At 42.0% G+C, this 13,505-nt stretch overlaps 1 pseudogene; it reads right to left on the bottom strand.

Moving 5' to 3' along the window:
* Window positions 1-13,055: 13,055 nt before the first annotated feature.
* LOC113435650 (U2 spliceosomal RNA) lies at window positions 13,056-13,141 on the bottom strand (annotated as a pseudogene).
* Window positions 13,142-13,505: the final 364 nt, after the last annotated feature.

The following is a 13,505-nucleotide window of genomic DNA, read 5'->3' on the forward strand; positions in this document are numbered from 1 at the left end:
TAAAGTAGTTTCTTTTAGTTTCTTATTTTTTTGTAACCTGAAGGCAAGTGAGACAGGAAAGTCTATGCCCCAAATTAGATGGGATCTTTTGCATTTCATGTGAATTCTCACAAAATGTCTGCCAGGGGAGAGGATGCCTTCTGCACATAATAGTTGTTGTGATAGATCTTGTTATTGAAATGTTAACTCGTAAGTTCAGCAGAATGGTATCTTCCATTTCATTTTATGTCATTTTTGAGCTCTTAACCATACTTCCAGATAAATCACTGTGTCATCCCAAATTTTATTTTCTCTAATGCCCATGGTACATTTATAATCCAGAGGCATTCTAATAATTTACAATGAGATTAGAGACTTTTAAGGAAAATTAATTTCTCACTTAATTACTTAAACAAATATTTAAAAGTCAGGTTGAACAAGGAGGTTGCAAACCACCATATGTGTTGCTATCCCTGTGATACTGTGGTTATCCTGGAAAGTAAAACTGTATAGCTCTTGTGATGGATGTTGAAAGAATGATATTATTGCTACTTTTTTTACTCCATCCTATCCCTATCTGCATCCCCTGCATATTAATATCTCCAGAAATGTGGTTTGTGCTTTGTACTAAACATAGTTACCTGCCCTTGTGTACATATCCTAGTCCCAGTGCCTGCTTTGTTTCAACTTTCAGGAAACACCCAATTCTGAATAAACACATAACTTGTGTAGATTGCTCAGCATTGATCTGGGTTTCATGTATGTTTTATAAAATCTCCCTTTGTTTTAGAATCTCCAGCTAGACTGGAAGGAGGTGTTAAAAGAGGGCAAGGTTAGAATCCTTGCTTTGCAGAAAATGGCACAGGCCTGACTTCCCTCAGAATCCTTGAAGCCTTATCTGATTATTCCAAATGGGATGTTGTTATGTCCTTGGAACTCTAGGAGTTCCCACTCAGGTCCGTTCACATTGCGGGGGCGTTTTTCCCCCTCGCTCATTGGTTGGTTCTCCCCAGCAGCCAGCTATAAAAGCAGGCTGCGGGGTCCAACCAGTTGCTGATCGCTGCGAGCCAGTTCCAGGCTTGGCAAGCACGGTCAGTCCTTTATTGTTATAATAAAGTATTTGTTGCACTCATGCTCTGGTTCAGCCTCTCATTACCCAAACTTAACACTGGCGACGAAGGTGGGATGGCTACCAGAAGCACAATGCAACCGCTGAGTCACTAGCCGCCGATCCGCAGCCAGAGAGAACGATCGGCCGGCGATAAGAGCAACGCTGATCCGCAGCCAGAGAGAGCGGTCAGCAAGCAACAAGAGCTGTTATGTCCTGAGGACTCAAGGAGTTCTCACTCAGGTCCACTCACTTTACGTGGGCGTTATTCCCCCATTCCCATTGGTTGGCTCTCCCCAGCAGCCAGCTATAAAAGCAGGCTGCGGGGTCCAACCGGTTGCTGATTGCTGCGAGCCAGTTCCAGGCTTGGCAAGCACGGTCAGCCCTTTATTGTAAAATAAAGTATTGTTGCACTCATGCTCTGGTTCAGCCTCTCATTGCTCAAACAAAACACTGGCGACGAGGATGGGATGGCTACCAGAAGCACCTTGCAACCGCTGAGTCACTAGCCACCGATCCACAGCCCAGAGAGAGCGATCGGCTGGCGAGCGAACGCTGATCCGCCGCCAGAGAAAGCGGTCAGCAAGCAACGAGAAGCGAACGCTGATCCGCAGCCAGAGAAAGCGGTCAGCCAGCAACGAAAGTGAGAAGCGTCTGTAGCCGCTTGTTAGCCCAGCTACAGGAAAAGTGAAGCGCTGCGAGCCGCAGCCGCTCATTTCTTTAGGCGCGAAATTCAAACGGCTGTCATTTGAATTTCAAACCTAAAAAGTACAGCGCGGTGCTGTAAAGCAAGTCACTGACGCCCACGCAGGCGCGAATTTCAAAACGCTGCCAACGGCTGGCAGCCTAACCTCGTGTTTAGCCCAGAGAGAGAGAGAGGATTTTGAAAAAGCCTCTCCAGAGCTGAAATCACTTGCCTGCCACAGGCACTAGAAACTTTCTGCTGCTGCCCCAGAGAGATTTTTTCCACAGATTGTACAACCGATTTCCTCACTATGAATTCCAATCCAGTCTTCCCAGCGTTCAAACCGGATGAGGAGAAGTGGGAGTCATACAAGAACCGCTTTAACCATTACATCGACACAATTGGGCTGGCTGATGCAGGGGAGCACCGGAAAAAATCATATTTCCTGATCTACTGTGGAGCCATCATTTTTGACACTGCCACAGCACTCGTGGCTCCACGTGAGTTAAAAAACGTTCCATGGTCGGAACTGTTAGAAATCCTTACTAACCACTATTCTCCCAGACCTTCACAGATTGCCAGGCGATTCACCTTCCACATGAGGAAGCAATCAGACAAAGAGACCATCAACCAGTACATGGCCGCCCTCAGGACCGCAGCACTCCATTGTGGGTTTGGAACCTACCTGGAGGACATGCTCCTCGATCAACTAGTCTGCGGGGTCAAGGATCTCCACCTCCAAAGGCGCCTACTTGCTAAGAAGGACCTCAACCTCGCACAAGCCGTCGAGGAGGCCCTGGCAGCAGAATTGGCAGCGCACTCAGCCACCGAAATCCATGGTCCAACTTCCAAGCTAACGACAGTTACAGTCCACTCCGAGGAGGTGGTAGTAGAGGAAGCCCCTAATGATGAAACCGACATCCACCGCCTCACCAACGCCAGGCATCCGCAGGTAGGAGCCAAGCAAGAAAACATCAGTCCACCCAAGCACATCACCCTATGCCTATCCTGTGGTGGATCTCATCCGAGGGCCGCCTGCAAATTCAAAGGAGCCACCTGCAACATCTGCCACAAAAGGGGGCACATCGCGAGAGTCTGTCAAGCCTCTCAAAACTCGGCACAAAGGCACCCTCCCTTCTCACATTCTGGACCTCAGAGGCAAGTATTGAACTGTCGCACTCACCACCATGCCAAGCACACTTGCCATACCATTAGTAAAATCTCTCTCTCCATTTTGTTAGAAGGTAAACTGTGTCGCATGGAGGTTGACACAGGGTCAGCGCTCTCAATTATCTCGTGGAGCACCCTCAAGAGGCTACAGCCCAGTCTATCAACAAGCCGGCTCCAGAAGTGCCAGTTTAGCCTGAAGGACTACCAGGGGAAGGTCATTCCTGTAATCGGCAGAGGCAAGTTCCTTGTCAATTTTAAAGCTTTCAAAGGTCACCTACCTCTAGTGGTAGTTAACGGCAATCTCCCTACAGTCTTGGGGCTCGATTGGTTTCCCCATCTCGGCCTAGGGCTAACAGGAGTCCATGCTGTCTCAACCTCTGACACTGACTCCTTATTCGCTGATTACTCAGATGTATTCAGCGATGAGCTGGGGTGTTATAACGTTACCCCTATCTCATTCTCAGTCGACCCCCAGTCAGTCCCAATCAGGCTAAAACCGCGTAGAGTCCCATTCGCTATTCGGCCAAAACTAGATGCAGAATTGGATAAATTATTAAAACAAGGGGTCATTGAGCCAACAGATTTCGCCAAATGGGAGACACCCATTGTCACACCCCTCAAAAAAGATGGTAGCCTGAGAATTTGCTCGGACTACAAGACCACAATTAATAAGTTTTTACAAGTTAGCACTTACCCAGTGCCCGTCATTCAGCATTTATTACACACTTTTGAACCTGGCAGCATTTTTGCCAAATTGGACATGTCTCAAGCGTATCAACAGTTCCCTGTTGACAGCCAAACAGCGGAACTCCAGACCATTGTCACCCACAGGGGTGCTTTTCGGTGCAAGCGTCTCCAATTTGGCGTAAGTGTTGCCCCAGGCATTTTTCAATCCCTCATGGAGCGGATTTTGCAGGGCCTCCCTGGTGTAGTACCCTACTTCGACGACATCTTAGTCTCGGCCAGGGACAGACCCCAACTCTTCCAGAGAGTTCGAGCAGTGTTAGAGAGGTTCAGACAGCATGGCCTCAAATTAAAAAAAGAAAAATGTGCCATTGTCACTAGACAGGTGGACTTTCTGGGTTATAAAATTGACGCCTCAGGCATTCACCCCCTGGAGTCCAAGGTTAAGGCAATTCACGAGGCACCCACTCCAACCTCCAAAACTGAGCTGCAGGCCTTCTTGGGGCTATTGAACTTTTACGCGTCCTTCCTGCCCCATAAAGCATCAGTGGCAGAACCCCTGCACAGACTGTTGGATAAAAAGTCGCCTTGGCACTGGGGTCACAAGGAAGACTCCGCTTTTCGCGCCGTCAAATCACTACTCATGTCAGAGGCGGTCCTTATTCAGTTCGACCCCAACCTTCCATTAGTGCTAGCAGCAGACGCATCCCCTTTTGGAATTGGGGCAGTATTAAGCCACAGGCTCCCCAATGGCTCCGAGGCTCCCATCACTTTTTTCTCCAGGACGCTCTCTGCAACAGAGCGCAATTATAGCCAGATAGATAAGGAAGCTCTAGCAGCTGTTGCAGCAGTGAAGAAATTTCACGAATTTCTCTTTGGCCACTTTTTCGAGCTGGTCACGGATCATAAGCCTCTCCTGGGTCTACTAGCTGGGGACAAACAGACCCCTCAAGTCCTCTCTCCTAGAATGATGAGATGGACCCTTTTCCTAGCGGCATACTCGTATAGACTCATACACCGCCAGGTAAAACATTGTCCCACGCAGACGCTCTCAGCCGCTGCCCCTTGCCGGCTCCAGCTGAAGACCCTGCTCTGGTCCACGCTATCTTTGAGGTCACCCAATTGGACCTCCCCATCACTGCCCTTGACATTGCGGCCAAATCCAAGACTGACACAACGATCGCCCAGGTACTGGATTGGGTGAGGAGGGGGTGGCCGGGCGGTGATGTTGAAAACAAATTTACACCTTTCAAGACCCGCCTGCAGGAATTATCCAGTTTGCAGGGCTGTCTGCTGTGGGGCACTCGAGTGGTCATCCCGACCTCACTGCGTACCTGTGTTCTGAAGGCGTTGCACGAGGGGCACCCTGGCATCGTCAGAATGAAGGCACTAGCATGCAGCTACGTATGGTGGCCGGGCCTCGATGAGGACATCATCAGATGGGTAAGCTCCTGCAATCCCTGCCAGGAATCCCGTCCAGCTCCTCCTATTGCCACCCCTACTAAGTGGGAAAGCGCCAGTGCTCCGTGGTCCAGAATTCACATCGACCTAGCCGGCCCATTGCATGGGAAAATGTTCCTAGTGGTCGTGGACTCCTACTCTAAATGGATTGACGTGGCACAACTATCCACGACCACCACGCTAGCGATTACCAAGGTATTAACTCGCCTGTTTGTAACACACGGGCTGCCTGACTCCATTGTTTCCGACAATGGCCCACAGTTCGCATCAGCCGAGTTCAGCCGTTTCGCTGCCAACCTGGGCATCCGCCACATCTTCACGGCCCCATTTCATCCTGCCAGTAACGGTTTGGCTGAAAGAGCCGTTAGGACCACTAAAGAAGCCCTAGCTAGGTTCAGCAAGGATGACTGGCACCACAAACTCTCGCGTTTCTTGATGAGCCAGCACTCAACTCCGTGCTCAGTCACTAACAAGTCCCCAGCTGAGCTCCTAATGGGCAGACGCCTGAGGACTGTATTGGACAGACTTCACCCACATTACTGCCCTGACTCTCCCCTCGCTTCCACATCGGGGGTTAGGCATTTTATCTTACAGGAACCCGTGATTCGCGAGGAACTTCGCTGGAGACCCTCTGTGGATCCCGGGCGAGATCGTGGCCATCACCGGACCCAGGTCATATCGGGTCAGACTGGAGGACGGCCGAGTATGGAGAAGGCACCTGGACCAGCTGCGAAGGCGTCACAGCACCCTCGTCAGCAGTGACTCTGAAGTACAAACCGGGGTGAGGCCACAGCATCAACCCCACATCAGCACCAGTTCCGGTGACCTGCTTACACCAGCGGCCAATCCAGGGAATCTGAACACGGACAGCGACGTCCAGATGGCTGACCAGTCCGAACCAGTCAACGGGAGCACGTCCCCAGTGACCAGCCCTACGAGTCCCGAGCCAACCCGAACCGAGGGGCGCGTTAGTGACTCCCTACTGATCCTGCCTTCCCCTACAGACTCTGAACTGACAGACAACCCACCAGAGCTGCGCCGTTCTGGGCGCCAGCATAAACCTCCTGCCTACCTCAAAGACTATGCGTGTTCGCATCTGGGGGGAAGGGGTGTTATGTCCTTGGAACTCTAGGAGTTCCCACTCAGGTCCGTTCACATTGTGGGGGCGTTTTTCCCCCTCGCTCATTGGTTGGTTCTCCCCAGCAGCCAGCTATAAAAGCAGGCTACGGGGTCCAACCAGTTGCTGATCGCTGCGAGCCAGTTCCAGGCTTGGCAAGCACGGTCAGTCCTTTATTGTTATAATAAAGTATTTGTTGCACTCATGCTCTGGTTCAGCCTCTCATTACCCAAACTTAACAGCTGTAACATATGTAACTGATAATAAAGTTTCTGCTTGAGATATTCATGAGTGATTCTGGTTGTTTGGACCTAACACCCTTGAACTAACATTCTCAAAAAGATTTATCCATACCCCAGTGTTATGTCTCCTCTTGGAAATTCAAACGAACAAACAGAAAGCAGCCGTTTCACAATCAAATCAAACTGAAGGAAATAACAAGATAATGGCTGGCAGAAACTGTTAGGACTCCCCTTCGAAATTCAAACAAACAGAGAGCTCTTTGCAGTAACGTCCTCATTCAAAATAGTCATTTTGTTTCTGGTGAAAAGCACCAGCTCAGCTGTGTCCTTTTATACCCATTAAGGCAACGTGCTAATTAACTGGCTTGCCCTTCAGATTAACATTTCCTGGTTCTGACGTCAATCCACGATCTAACAGTCATCAGAGTCAAAACTCCCAACAGGACCGAGCCTTCCAATCACAACACCCATGGTTTCCGAAAGCCCAGACACAATGCAATTTATAATCAATGCGACTCAGGAAACCTGGGCCCACTAGTCTAGAACCTTTCATTCATCCATGTCAAATAGATCACTTCACAATGTAAATATATGGAGATGATGGGACAACATGATTAAAGACCTACTTTTGATTTAGATGCAAACTGACAAATGAATAATAAAGGGTCACATTCAGATGTAGCTTCTATCGTACTGGAAAGCTTCTGTGGTCAGTTCTTCTAATTAACATGGAGTCTCAATTCATAGGAAAGAGCAATTATCTAATCTTGTGAAGGCCCATCCTTCTATCCTTTACAACAGGGGTCCCCAAACTTGGCAAATTTAAGAGTTGTGGACTTCAACTCCCAGAATTTTCCAGCCAGCTATGGGAGTTGAAGTCCACAAGTCTTAAAGTTGCCAAGTTTGGAGGCCTTTGCTTTACAACAACTCTGGAAAGAAGAAAATTTATGGATTCATTATATTTTGAACCGAAATAGATTTTTTTACAAACTTACGTAGAGCTGAGTTGGCATTACTTAGAACTGGTAAAATGTCTGTATGGGAGATTCTTATGTGTTGGAAAGAATTAATATCCACAGTGGTGTTCAGATCAATGTATGTCCAAAAGTGGGCCATATATACCCCAAAGAATCCTGTTCAGATCCTGAATTTATGTAATCTATCTTTTATTTTAGATTTCACTGCCATATAATGTATTCTTATTGGAATGACAACATATATTTATAATTGAATAAACTCAAGTTGAACAATTCCCACATCATTTGTTAAGGATTTCTGAAGTTCAGCATGATATTCATTTGATAAAAGACATATTCCTGGGCCATAAATTGATTGTAAGTAAATCCTACAAAGCAAGTTACCTAGCTGACCAGTGTGACATTCCAATTTCAGATTGCTATAAGGAAGAAACCTGGAGTATAGAGAGAAATGCTGCACTAAGAATTAAGTCTGTCTGCAGGGCATTCTCGTTGACCATTGATTAGAATGACAGGTGCCATTTCTATTCATTGACTATAGCAGCCAGAGGCTGTTAGACATGAATATTTCCAATATTCCACTTTGTGTCAGTATCAAGTGATAGGAAATTATTGACCATTAAGTAGAAATGATGCCGTGGCATTCTTTTTTGAGTAAAACTGAGCTCTAGGGGGAAAAAAAAGATCTGTAAGCTATTTTATTACTGACAGAGCTAGGCACTGTCAGAAAATAAAATAAAGTGAAATGGACAGCTGTTCCATTCTAGAGTCATTACATTGCTTGCTTTTCATTTTTCCTCCCAGATTCTGTCTTTTTCAATCAGATTTTTCTCTATGCTCTTTCCATTATCCCTATCTCTATAATCTGAGAGTCAGATTTTCAGTTAGCATTTTAATAACATGATCCATACATCAATTACACCAGAACATTTGGGTTTTAGCTGGCAATTTTATTGGAATTCTTGGTATAAATTAGCTCAAATCTGGTTCAGGGATCAGTATGCCACCCACTGGGCTTTCACTTTAATTAAAATGTACTGAATCCTAAGTATAATGACTTCTTTATCTTTTCCCAGTGGAAAAATGATGGGTTCATTCCCCACTGACTCTCTCCATTTTCCTGTCCATATTGTTTCTCTTTTGCATCTTCTTTTCCTCCAGCAGCTTATTAAAATGAATTGTGAGTTAGAAACAAATTTGTAATAGCAAACTTATTGTCACAACAATGTACGGGGAACACCCCCGCCCCAGGATACAAGTGTGTGTGTGCTTCTTATTAGTTTAAGAATGTGACAATATTGTGATCACAACTTAAAAATTCTCCAAAATCATGCAATTCTGACACCTGTCTAGGTATGGCAAGGTATTGTTACTTGAGCTGCTCTAATGCTTTTAAAATTGTTTGGTCAGAAATGAATGGACAATATGAATTAGAGCGTTTTATATGAAGTTTCTTCCAATTCTACATCTGTAATTGAATGGAGAGAAGCTACTTGTTAAAAAAAATGCAGCTTGGGTTATTGCTATGGTTGTTATTATTATTATTTGTTAAGAATCCTGATCTGAGTTTGACTGCTGGTGACTATGTGGGCACATCCATGTGATTTTCTTAGCAACACTGTTGGCATGGATTGTCCGTTCTCTTGTTGAATATATTTGAGTACTTCGCCTTGCCAAAAGGCTTTGGATTTCCCAGTGATTAGCTTTTCAACCATGGTTAGCTTTTGAAATCAGGCAGCATGTGGTGATGTGTTGCCATAATAGACTCCTAGGGGCTTCCAATATACTATGATTTATTATAATCATAGGGTTTATAATATAAATGTGTTAGATAATAAGTAATGCCCAGTGATAAGGCAGCCATTTTATTTAAATTATTTAAAAGGTATATAAGTAGTTGAGTAGGTTAGTGAGTTGGAAATATAGGACTATGTGAATGTTGTTTCATGGATGAGTTCATACCCCATATAGCTGATAATGAAAATGATTTTTTTTTAATTATATTGTTCTCTGTCCCATCTTATCCCAAACAAAATCAAAATGGGGTTTATTCTGAGTTTCTTTCTCAGGTTTTTCACTTTTTCAGAACTGAACTTCATGTCTCTTAACTCTTCACTTTTAGCTTCCTCCTTGCCAAGGCCAGATCTAGAGTCTTTTGCAAGGACACAGGTATCCAAAAACTTAACTGATGAGGGCAGAGAAATCCATGGAAGGAAAAGGCAGAATAAACACAAAGAGATGGTTGTCAAACAGTTTGGGCCTAAGCAATATAATTTAAACAGATGTGCATTTGAGCGTCTAATAATCAGACATCCTGGGATAATTATCAGAACATGGAAAGTCAGAAACAAGTGACTAATGAAATAGCAGCAATGATATTAATTGGTGGCTCAATTCTCTCCACGCATTCCTCCCCAGAGCTCTAATTACTATAGATTTACTGAATAATTAGAATAATTAGAATATTTGCACTTAACATGTGTATGTTAATAGAAAAGGTTTACACTTTTGTAGCCTCCCAGCCACAAAAAAGCATTTCTCAGACTTGCATATCCCACATATAGTCTTAGTGTATTACTGCATGAATGAAATATTTGCAAATTGCTTACTGCTCCTTTGTTGGCAGCATCACTTATGTTGATATTCAATCTTCACCGTAGTTAAGATATAAAAACAGCTGTTGGAATATCCTGGGAGACCTGGCTGTAAGAAGCACATGTGCAAATTGTGTTATTTATAGATTTCGTTAAATTTTGTGGCAAAGTACAGTACACCTTGTGTTAATCACACTTTCTAAAAATGACATGCATAATATTATCTTTTTCTCCTAAAAGGAAATGCTGACTGAGATACTGGTCCTAGTTAATCTTTTGCAGGACTAAATGATTCTGGAATTCACCTCAGGATAGTATTTGCCCCTGAAAGTGTCACTTCCAGTAAAAATGTTGGATAGTATATAATCACGAGGGGGATGATTTTCTGAATGAAATGATATGGATTTCCAATCCATTTTGGGAGTATGTCTTCTGGGCAAGCAGAAAAGAAACACCAGCCTGTTAATTGCTTCTGAGTTTACCTTATTTTACTTGAGAAATGCTCATAGGTATCCAATTGACTATTGTGGTAACAGAATGTTTCGTAAGATAAGGTCCTTGGTCTATAACACCACAATTTTAATTTATGGCTTGCAATGCTTTGGATGCATTTCTGAAATGCATGTATCTGGATGTGCACAAGATACAAACACAGCACTTGTTAGCAGTTCATTAAAACAGCTACCCCAACTTTCAGGATTATATGGGTTCCAGGATGGAATCTGGATATAAATATGGCTGCTCAGGAGCATGGCTATGTATTGGGAAATGATTTGTAAGCATACAGCTTGGTTCTTGTAAAAAAAGTTGTATATGTTCTTTGTTATAGCAAAATATCTCCATATAGGCATATCATAGATGCAAACCTAAATTAGATGCCAATTTACTTTCAGAAATGGAACATTCTGGACTGGGAATTGTAGTTATTTAAGCTATTTATCAATTGGATTATTTGTATATCCTCTATAATTAAGGAGTATCTACCTTAGCACTGATCATATTACCTATATTCAACCATACACTATAAAATATGTCATTTTTTAAAAACAGAATTAGTATGTAAACATTAAAAAACATTTTGTAAATTTTGTTCATGCAGGATTTAAAAAGAAAATTTGCCGACTGATAAAGAAAAAGATAGAATTGTTCCTGAGAATTAATGGCAAACCGAAGGCACGAAACTAACAGCTCTTTGTAATTTCTCTATGGACGTGGAGAAGCCTTGAAATTGACTACAAATGCTCCAGACAATTGCTTGTCATGAGGAGCCTATAAGATAGCAGTCTCTGACAAGTTTAGAACTCTGGGAGATGAGGGAAATCCAACTTTGCACAGAATAACAGAGTGGGAAGGGCCTGTGGAGATCTTCTAGTCCAACTCTCTGCTCAAGTAGGAAACTCCATAGTATTTCAGACAAATCATTGTCCAATCTCTTCTTAAAAATCTTCAGTATTGGACCCACAACTTCTGGAGGCAAGCTGTTCCATGGATCAATTGTTCTGTCAGGAAATTTCTCTTTAGTTCTAGGTTGCTTCTCTCTTTGATTAGTTTCCACTTGTTGCTTCTTGTCCTACCTTCAGATGATTTAGAGAATAGCTTGGCTTCATCATCTTTGTGGCAACCCCTGAGATATTGGACCATGTCACCCCTTTTCATCAAACTAGACATACCCAGTTCCAGCAACTGTTCCTCATACGTTTTAGCCTCCAGTCCCCTAATCATCTTCGTTGCTCTTCCCTGCACTTTTCTGGAGTCTCAACATCTTTTTTTTTTTTTTTATCATGGCAAACAAGTGTGGTTTTACCAAGGCATTATAAAGTGGTATTAACACTTCATGTAATCTTGGTTATATAAATAAAAATAAAGTTTAAGGACTTTATTATTTCTTTTAAGATTTTAAGGATGATTAGAATGTTGATTTTATAAGGTTACAAATGTACTAAAGGTTCAGATAGATTTGAAATAAGATTTTGAAATTAATTATAAGAATTTCTTTTGAAGGAAATTTTTTTTTGAGTTCTTTAAAAAGTCACCATAGTATGGAATTTTAAACTTTGGGCACGAAAGGGAATCAGAAAGAAGTAAAGATTACAATTAAATGAAAAAAATGCTTCAAATGGGACTTACTAACAGAATGGACTAATACAGAATTAAGTGTAAAAAGGGTATTTGTGAACAAGAAATCCATAAATTAATTTTAAGAGAATCTTCTTTAAAAAAAACAACCATGTTTTAAAATGTTATGGAAAAGGAACAAAACTGAACCTGACATGAAAGTGGATTTTAAAATAACAGGCTACAAGAATGATATGGAAAAAAAAATTACTATTCTGAGCATGCAAAAAAATCTGTCTGATGTCTTATGAATTTAATTAATAATTAAAAGTGATCTGCAAATGACAAATCAAGAGATAGACCTGGATATTTTTCCTACATAGATTTATGGAAGAAACTTATTAGTGTTTTGAAGAATATTGTGAGAATGGACAAAGAAAATATGAAAAGTTCCGGCACATCAGTTGAAGAAATTAAAGATCAAGATTTTTAAAAGTAAAAGGAAGGAATGTTAGTGTATTTGATCAAGACTAAAGCAGATAAGTTAACTTGGTAGTCTTTAATGGACTTTTGCTGACATAGCTTTAAGGTTTTGTTTATATATAAGAGATGGGATATGGGAAGATGAGATCACTCATTATATTTTAAGACAAGAGCGGTGGTAAGCTTGTAGAATTGTTCATACTTGTGATGAAATGGACTTCATTTTTATATTTCATTTCTTTTTTTTTCTTTACTATATTCTGATTTTTTCTTTTCTGCACTTTTTATACCTTTAGATTTTTTTTCCAGATTGTATTCATTTTTATCTTTTTTATTAGTAATATTTAGTAACATTACTATAAAAAAGAATGGGATAGAATTTAAGTTTCTGGTAGAAAAAAAAATTGTGTCCAGTGAAATTTGTAAAGTCTCAAAGGTTATGGCTCATCCTTAGTACAATACAATTGAAATAATAATTATCTTTATTTTTATTTGATTTGAATCAGTGGAATTAATAATGAATATAATTATGTCTGAAACAGAACAGCTATTACACTTGATCTTAGCCAAAAGGCCAGGAAGCAATAATTATTGAGATGCTCTGAGGCTCCTGTTTTGAATAATAGCTTGATCAATATTAAAATTTATCACCTTTTTGGTCTAAGCTGAAACCTAATTATAGGATTTCATTGTAGTTTATATCTGTTCTTTATTTTATCCCCCTGATTAGGGAAGTGCATTTGCTGTTAATGTTTTTTTCTACTGTAGTGAGCATTCAGTAACTTTAACAATTATATTATTCTGATTAATGAGATTGCACTCATCTGTGCTTTATATTTTCTCACCAGTTCATTTTCCCTAATGGCAGTTCTTGAACATCATACCAATCAACTGATTATTAGTATACTTTCGGAAAAAAAACAAACCTATATGAGTAGAAATAATAAAGT

Source organism: Pseudonaja textilis, chromosome 3, assembly GCF_049901715.1.
Source record: "Pseudonaja textilis isolate UNSWEBS1 chromosome 3, rPseTex1.2, whole genome shotgun sequence".
NCBI classification, from domain to species: Eukaryota; Metazoa; Chordata; class Lepidosauria; order Squamata; family Elapidae; genus Pseudonaja; species Pseudonaja textilis.